Source organism: Etheostoma spectabile, chromosome 10, assembly GCF_008692095.1.
Source record: "Etheostoma spectabile isolate EspeVRDwgs_2016 chromosome 10, UIUC_Espe_1.0, whole genome shotgun sequence".
Classification (NCBI taxonomy): Eukaryota; Metazoa; Chordata; class Actinopteri; order Perciformes; family Percidae; genus Etheostoma; species Etheostoma spectabile.
Genome location: NC_045742.1, coordinates 3,075,397 through 3,084,000, shown reverse-complemented (window position 1 = coordinate 3,084,000; position 8,604 = coordinate 3,075,397). Strand labels below are relative to the sequence as shown.

At 41.3% G+C, this 8,604-nt stretch overlaps 1 long non-coding RNA gene across 1 annotated transcript in view; it reads left to right on the top strand.

Moving 5' to 3' along the window:
- The window catches only part of LOC116696433 (uncharacterized), an 11,580-nt gene extending 4,322 nt beyond the window's left edge, over positions 1 to 7,258 (top strand). The window contains exons 2-3 of the long non-coding RNA XR_004333726.1: positions 1,960 to 1,965; positions 7,062 to 7,258. This is a non-coding gene — a long non-coding RNA (uncharacterized LOC116696433). The remainder of the gene's footprint in view (positions 1 to 1,959; positions 1,966 to 7,061) is intronic.
- The last annotated feature ends 1,346 nt before the right edge of the window (positions 7,259 to 8,604 follow it).

Sequence of the window (8,604 nt, the reverse complement as noted above, 5' to 3'; positions counted from 1 at the left end):
ACACTCTCTGTTTCCATCAACACAGTGTGTCACCTGCTCTGGTTCACAGGTCACGGGACGTTTCTCTTTCTTTTCATCCTTTAACAGTGATTGTTGCTAAAATCCTTGATTATGCGGCACGTTTTCTTAAAAAATGCGATGGAATGCAATTTTTCAACTTTCTGGTAAGATATATGTGACTTGTTTGTACCAAAATGCATGCGGGGATTATGAAATCATGCAAGCCCTGCATTATTTTGCGCAGAAATTGACAATTTATGTGGCAAAAGTGCGGCATATTTGGAAAAAATGCATTGAATTATGCGATCACATGATCACCTTTCTCTGGAGGGACTGTTTTAAGACAAAATCGTATCGTTCATTGCACAAATTCATCTTTCCGACACTGAAACAAAAGACCCCAAGACTGATACACACAAGGACAATAGGCTTGTAACGAGGGACAGGTGAAAGACATCAGGACGGGACAGAGAATCCAACATAGACCAAAGACTCAAACATAGACCCACGTTTGTCTTTTCCTGGGAGGGAGAGGGGATCTATAGCGGGACATACATCAACAGTAGATGCAACATACAAGTGGTACACATCGGCTGTGTCTCATTCTACATACCTCCGTCAGTACACTGCCAATGTGCACTGACCACTTACTGCCATAGTGCCCTCCTTCAATGGTTAGCATTGTCACAAAAGGAAACCTCAGAATCTGATAAAAAATCTATTAAACTGACCTTTGTTGATCCAAAAAACAGACAGATTCAGCAACTGTTGGGCCTCTTTCTTGCTTAAAATGTTTTGGTGAACTAATTTTTTAAATTCCGAGATCGTATTCTGAACCAGGCGCTATCTGGACGCCGTTACGCTTGTTTGTGAAATCCGGGAGCCGCCAGACCCGTGTGATGCGTTCGTCCAATCAGCTGCCGGTCGACGTCCCTGATCCCTCCCCTTTTCCGCTTTGTGGTCAAGATGGCGCAGGTTAAGTGTCCATCGCTCCTCACTGAACTTTTTGACCGGGTACTTTCAGTGTATTGACTTTTTGCGTTATCGCCACTATATTATATACGTACTATATACTTAAAAATAAGTGTTTAAAGTGTGCAAGTAGCCTGAACAATGGGAACCTGGAGGTTATTGTAACATCTGCATTGTTGGTCAAATTTCATTGCAAAATTTTGCAATGCAAAGTTCATTGTCATAAATGTCTAATGTATAACTGTGTTTTGGTGAGGTACCTATTCAATTTTGAACATTTAGGGAGTATAAAAGCTTAGCATACGAAGTAAGTTGAGTGAATTTGTATTTATAATGCTTTTTCTTATTTTAATATACATTTTTGGATTAATTGTACTACAAAAAGAAATTGTCCTGGGGAAGTTTCATGTTATGATATGTTTACCCTACAAGGTCTAGTCTTAATTGATTTCTAAGTCAGAAATAAAAGAGAAGAGTCTCTGGGTGGCTCACCTGGTCTAGCACGCGCCCATTTTCAAAGGTTAACTCCTTAACGGAGTGGCCCTTTGCTGTGTGTCATTCCCCTTCTCTCTACTTTCATGTCTTCATCTCTTCTCTATAAATAAAGGCCTAAAAATGCCCCAAAATATTATCTTCAACAAAAAAAATGGAACAAAAGAAAATAGAAGTTAGCTGCAGCCCCACAACACCCCTGAACTACTTAATGAACATCATAATGAAAATGATAATCAAAGACAATTCATGTCTAGTTGCCCTCTGTCCATCTTACCTATTTTCCGAATCACTTTCCCTAAATCAAACGCCCATCCTTTCATTTTCCGCTGTGCGTTGATGTGTAAGACCATTACCGTCACAGGGAGCGCCGAAGAAAGAAAAAAAAACATTGCCGGAGAGTGATGAAGCCGCATCAGTTGATTAAAAATGAATGGCAAACAATACTTGGTAATAAACTAGAAAGTGCTCATCATTAAAAAAAAAAACGGCAAGGTTGTTGTTTTAATTATTTGCTATCAAGGCGTCAACAGTCGCACATCTTTGGACTCCACTTCCTGACAGATGCATTAGAATGCATTAATGCTCCGTGGAAACATGGCCGTTTAATTCGGCGTGGAGCAATTGGAACGAGCGGTAGTGTTTCGGTCTCCGCAGATCCATTAATACAGTTGTGCATTTCTACAGGTAGCTGCAGAGTTAGTGAGTCACACAGTTAACCCTCTGCTGCTCCATCTGTGGACCTTCACTGCTGTTTTTTTGCGCGTGCGAGTTGAACAGAGGCGAGAAGTTGAAGGCCGTTCACGTTGCATTGGAACAGGATTGATTGTGAGCGTTGAACAGATACAACGGCAATATAACAGGTCAATCCTTTAATTTCTAAGTTCCAAACATCACAGCCGAGCGTTATTAAAGCCTGGATCAAACTTGGACCTTGATGCCGTTGACCATTCAAGGCCAACCTGTTGTAACTCAGAACGTATTACACAGACGCTAGGTCAGTGGCTGTCAGTGTCACATACGGCTTCAACAGGGGGGGTGGATGGGTCAAACAACACCTTCACCCAGGAGACCGGAGGATGTGTCGCGCCTGTTACGTTTCCTAAACCCAACTGTCTCCTTCTATACCTAAACCCACATATCCCGTTCTTTTTTACCTAAACCCAACTGTCCCATTGATGTTTTCCAAAACCCAACTGTCCCACTTGTCTTTACATAAACCCAACTGTCCCATTCTTCTTTTCCTAAACCCAACCGTCCCATTCTTCTTTTCCTAAACCCAACCGTCCCGTTCTTCTATACCTAAACCCAACTGTCCCATTGATGTTTTCCTAAACCCAACTGTCCCATTCTTCTTCTCCTAAACCCAACTGTCCCACTTGTCTTTACATAAACCCAACTGTCCCATTCTTCTTTTCCTAAACCCAACCGTCCCGTTCTTCTATACCTAAACCCAACTGTCTCATTGATGTTTTCCTAAACCCAACTGTCCCATTGGTGTTTTCCTAAACCCAACTGTCCTGTTCTTCTTTACCTAAACCCAACTGTCCCATTCTTCTTTACCTAAACCCAACCGTCCCATTCTTCTTTACCTAAACCCAACCGTCCCATTCTTCTTTTCCTAAACCCAACTGTCCCGTTCGTCTTTACCTAAACCCCACTGTCCAGTTCTTGTCCCGCGTGTCACATAAATATAATATTTATAAACCCTCCCACCATCTTTTCCTTGACCTAACTGCATCAACAGTGACACCAATAGTCCCGACCCAGTGTGTTTAAATAAAGCACCTTTAGATATGACGCTAAAGGAGACTTTTAGCATCAAAAACAACACCAAAGACACCTGACCGAGCGTCTGGATTTCACGCGATGGGAGCGAGAATGGCCACAACCAATTCCAGAAGCAACGACAACATTTCCCGGCGCTGTGCTTTGCCTTCCTGCGATCTACGTTGCAGCTTTGCCTGTTGTGGTCCGTTGCATTTCCCCCAACCTGTGTTTTCTCCCTTTCCTCAGCAGTCTGTCTGGTTGTCTGTCATTGCCTAAGGGGGGGTTCCAGGAAGAAAGAGGTCTAGGTCCATCGACTCATCATACCTCTGCAGTATTTAATCCCAACCTGACCACCTCTTCAGCGCCACATCTTTACATAAACTTTTGTGGTAACTTGGCTCTTAGGCCTAGTCTTTTGCATTTGTGGATTACCGTATTAACTTTTACTCTCCATGCAGATTCATCTCTCCCCTCCGAGCTGTCTTCCATCCCCCTTGCAGATCTGCCACCAGGCTTCACCCGTGTTGGAATACTTCCTAAAGAACATTAAACTACCTGAACTTAATCCCCACTACGGGGGATTTTGTGTCTCTGTGTTCTGGGTCTAACGAATTTTGTAACATTTCCGAGACGATGTGTAGGCGGCTTTGGGTCTGGGAGCCGCCGGCAGCCAGTTTTGACAAAAACAGTTTCAATTAACCCTTGTGTTGTCTTCCCATCAACCATCATCTTTTGGGTTTGTTCTACGCTTTTTTAAAAATTCATAGCCTAATTTTCACCACAGTATACAAAAACAATTCCTTGTTTTTTTCAGCACTTTTTGTCTCTTCTTCTGTCGTTTTTTTTCCCGAGGTTTTGGTCACTTTTTTAAAATGCCATAAAATTCAATAAAACCACCAAAATTTGGTGAAAGTAATTATGAAGTGTACCTGAAGAATATTGTGTGGCATCCATGTGATTTTTTTTAGGCCATTTGGTTGAAAGAAAGCCAAGTTCCTGTTGATAAAAATAAAAAAGGGTCAAATTGGACGAGAGGACAACTCAAGGATTAAAAATGGGATATTTTACCAAATCTACTCATGGACCCTTAAAATTTTATGAATGGGATGCAGGACTTTTCTAAATTGAAGTTATAGTGAACAAACTTAGTATGCACTGGATCAACATCGATTCCCCGCTCTTACTTCTATGGAGACAGGATTAGATTTTAGGCTGCGATAACATCGATATGCTTCAGGTTTAGCAGAAAACACTGTTCTGTGTTTATCTCAACATGCCCTCCACAGCAGAAGGGGAACAAATTAAGCTATTTGAGATCAATTTGGTAATTTGAAGGAATACCCTTTTAAATTAAAAGAATGAAATAAGTATATCGCGCTTGTAAATTTGTCATTTAAAAGGGAATGATTCATAATTTCAGGGTGAAATTACTACTTTGATGGAGTCCCCGGGGGGTTAATAGGTGTTTCTTTATTTATCACGCTTTATTTCATCACTTAGATTTGCATTATGTGATGTTTAAGCTGCCACATTTGGAGGCTCAGTGGTCATTTTAGTCAAACAAACTACAATTTGCTGCTTATTTCTGTGTTTAAGGCGTTTAAATGGACATTAGGATGCTGGTTTTACTGTTAGGAAGCTCAGTAATGAAAGCAGATTTGGCAGATTAAAAAAAATTAAGACATTGAGTGGAATTGCATGGGTTAGATGGGGGGTTGGAGGGGGGGGGGGAAAGGGGAAGCAAAACAAATGCTGGATTTTTTTCAATGCTTTGTTTTCGTCTGCAGCTAAATTTCTCTCTCTGCATTTAAAAAAGACTGACAGTAACATGCTGAGTTCGGACAAATCAACCAGTATTTATCATCTTGAACACTTGAAATAGTCCAGGAAAGAAAAGAAATAACATCTAACTATGTTGTTATTCATTAAAAATGACAAAAATACTTCAACTGATCATTTGAGAATAAAATCACAGGAGACTGAAGAGGGACAAAGTTAGTTTTTTTGTGTTTTAAAAGGAATCAGCGGGGGAAATAATCACTGTCAAATCTGATAAAACACATTTCATAAACACATACGCAATTATTTCAGACTCACGGTATCTGTGTGCGTGTGTGTGTGTGTGATTAATATTTTTTTTTTCTATTTTTATTCTCCGTCCCCGCGGGTTGGTTTGGTTTGACTGGTGTGTGTTTAATGTTCCAGTTCTTTCGTCTCCGATCAGTAACCAACGCTGCTGTTGTACTTCAAATTCAAATGACACTAAATCAAGTTAAAACCCTAACCAGCAGGATGTTAAACAGCCGGAAACATTCACAACATTAAAAAAGAAGCTCTTTGAGTTTCAAGAGACTAGACATTATGAAGAAAATCAGTAAAAAAACTTGTCCCAGAATGAAACTTAGTACTTCAAAATACCTTTCTCTCTTCAGCATATTTATCTTTAAACTTCAAAATGTACATAAAGTGATGTTACTTGTCAAATAAAAGCCAACAACTACTCTAAACTAACTAGGAAGAGGATGATCAATGGTCAACTTCTTGCCATATTTCAGACCCAAATCCAACCTGAGATTTAATGCCACATCTTTACTTTATGTCACCAGTTACCAACTGATAGCTCTAAGATACAAAAGGCGAAAAGAAAAAAATCATTGTACCCCAAATCAGGCTAGAATTTGACCCAAAACATGTGACTGTTGATTTGGACCTTTTTAGTGGCAGTTGTCTGAGATAACCAACCTCAGAAAATAAATGATAGTCTATTGAGAAGGACTGTCTATTTATCATAGAAATTTCACTGCAATCGTTTGTTCTAATTTGCAACAGAAGTCATTAGAGAAATCCCACGGGAAATGGAAAGAAAATGTTGTGACGGAACAGCAATTTGTGATTCATGTTTTCCATGTGTCTATCTTCTGATAGTACAGCTGGATGAGATCTCGCATTACACTGCAAGTAGAACAGTAGAAAAACAAGGCAATCTGCAATACACTCACTCCCATGGTGTCAAAACATGGCGCTTGGTCAAGTCCTTTGGCATTATTTGACGCTTGGTCGGGACTCTTGGCGTGACCTTTTGACGCTCTGGGTTGGGACCGATTTTGCATCCTTATTCAACGTGCAGGAGTGACGTTCCCTGCCATCAAAAACCACCAGAGTGGACCCCTACGCAAAGATAGAGGCCGCGGTAGACTAGGAACCCCTGTGTTCTCCCAGGTTAAATGCTTACGTTATATGGCTTTAACCGTCCTGTTGTCCTCGGGGTCAAATTAACCAGTTTTCAAAAGAATTATATGCAGAACTATAACCAAAGAACAATGAAAAAAGTGACAAATGTTGGAAAAAGCTCCAAAAACGCAGGAAAAATTCAACATTTTATTTATTTTTAACGCTGAAAAAAGTGACCAAACAAAATTGGAAAGAAATCGCCAAAGGTGACAAAAACTTGTGACAAAAGAAGTTGGTGAATGTGAGAAAAAAATGGAAAAAACTCTACAAAAACGTTGAGAAAAGTGTAGAAAAAAAACATCAAAATGCTGAAAATCTGACGCAGAAAAACACACAGTTGCAGGTCGACGGGAAGACAACACAAGGGTTAAAGACAGTATTCATGTATGACAGTATTATTATTATTTTAGTATTATTTTTTGTTCTTGGCGTGACCTTTTGACGTTATGGGACTGATTTTGCATCGAAATTCAGCGTGCAGGATAAAACCCACTTAGTTAGGGTTAGGGATAGATCATGCATGGGTTTACTAAATGTACCTTTCAGTGACACATGGGACAAGAACGGGACTCGAACCCCGGTCTCCTGGGTGAAAGTCCCCCATCCACCACCCCCAACCTGTCTCCTTATGCTGATTTTTGCTCTTTCATACTACTCTCTACCGTTGTCTCTCTTAAAACTACATCATCTTACAGCGCCGCGGTGGAGCTGCAACTCTGCCCGGTTCCATATAGACGCTAAAGGGGGATTTTTGCATCGGTATCTGACGCTGAGAGACTATTTATCAGTATTTGAGGAGACGGGGGTAAGAACGGGTTGGAATCGGCCCCTCAACTCCCTGTGAGACGAGCCCGAAACCTGCCGCTGTCAGCTTTTGTCCAAAGTTTAAGATTAAAGATTGATGCCTTTCTTTAACATTAGAAGTGTAATAAGTCCTGATTCAGCAAAGAAAGGGAGCGGCCGTCCCACCAGAAAAGGCTTGCTGATGAACGGGCGCAGAAGGAAGAGTTGAGGAAGTGATGATGAAACTACGTGACTTTTTTTTTTTTCTTCCTTTATCATTCTTCCTTGAAAGCACTTCGAGCCGTGCCACTCGGTGAGCACGATGAAAAAAAGCGATGGCGTGTCTGATAGCTCCACCGCCGCCAGCCAGCCAGCCAACTTAATAAGAGGCTCCAGTGTGGTTCGACACTGCCGGAGCTTCTGGACCGATAAGAACCAGAGATCTGAAAAAAGACAGAGAGAGGCGTGAGGGCGAGAGAGGTAGACAATGAGAGAGGAGAGAGAGAGGGGATGGGTTAGACAAGAGTTTTAATGCTTATGCCAGCAGGTTGAAAAATGATTATCTTGCTGTCTGGTTGTGACGGTGTGTATGGAGGCCTGACAGCAGCCAGCGGCTCCGCTCATTAATACGAAGCAGAAACTCTGTGTGTGTGTGTGTGTGTGTGTGTGTGTGTGTGTGTGTGTGTGTGTGAGAGAGCGAGAAACAGTGTTGAGAACAGAAATGTTCTCAGCCAAATCCTGACATGCCCTTTACCACCTGACTGCAGGCAGAGCAGCAAACTCAGGACTTTTGTCATATTTTAATATTTCATCACATTTCTGCTGTTCTGCATCAGACTGTAGTTTCTACTTTTATTGTTTCAGAAAGCAGCAGAGTCACAAACCAGATAACAATACATCACATACTGTACACCATATAGCCTTTAACAAACCTTGTGATCCTTAAAACAACCTTATTTTTAGATGACGTTCTCTTTAATTAATGCCAAACCGTGTTAAAATGAGTTATGGATGTTATTAATGGAGCAGGAGAACGCATCAATTTTGCATTGCTTTTTTCCAGACCACCTTTAAGCTGCACCGCCATGAATGTAAAATGGTGGCCTAAGCTGTTATTCACCTCATCTGCAGAGAGAATCAGGTCTTTGTTTGACTGTGTCCTGCAGTGCTTTTTGGTCTGCTAATGTTGCTGTTGCTGCAAATTATTTTTGGGGGCTTCTCATTACAGAAGGAGTTATGTTTATCTACGCTCTCTTCAAAGCCACAAGACCCCGTTGACGAAAACAGTGCCACTGTTCCCCCCCCCCCCCACCCCCACCCCCAAACACGTTCCCAGAAGTTGTTTTTTTGATCAGC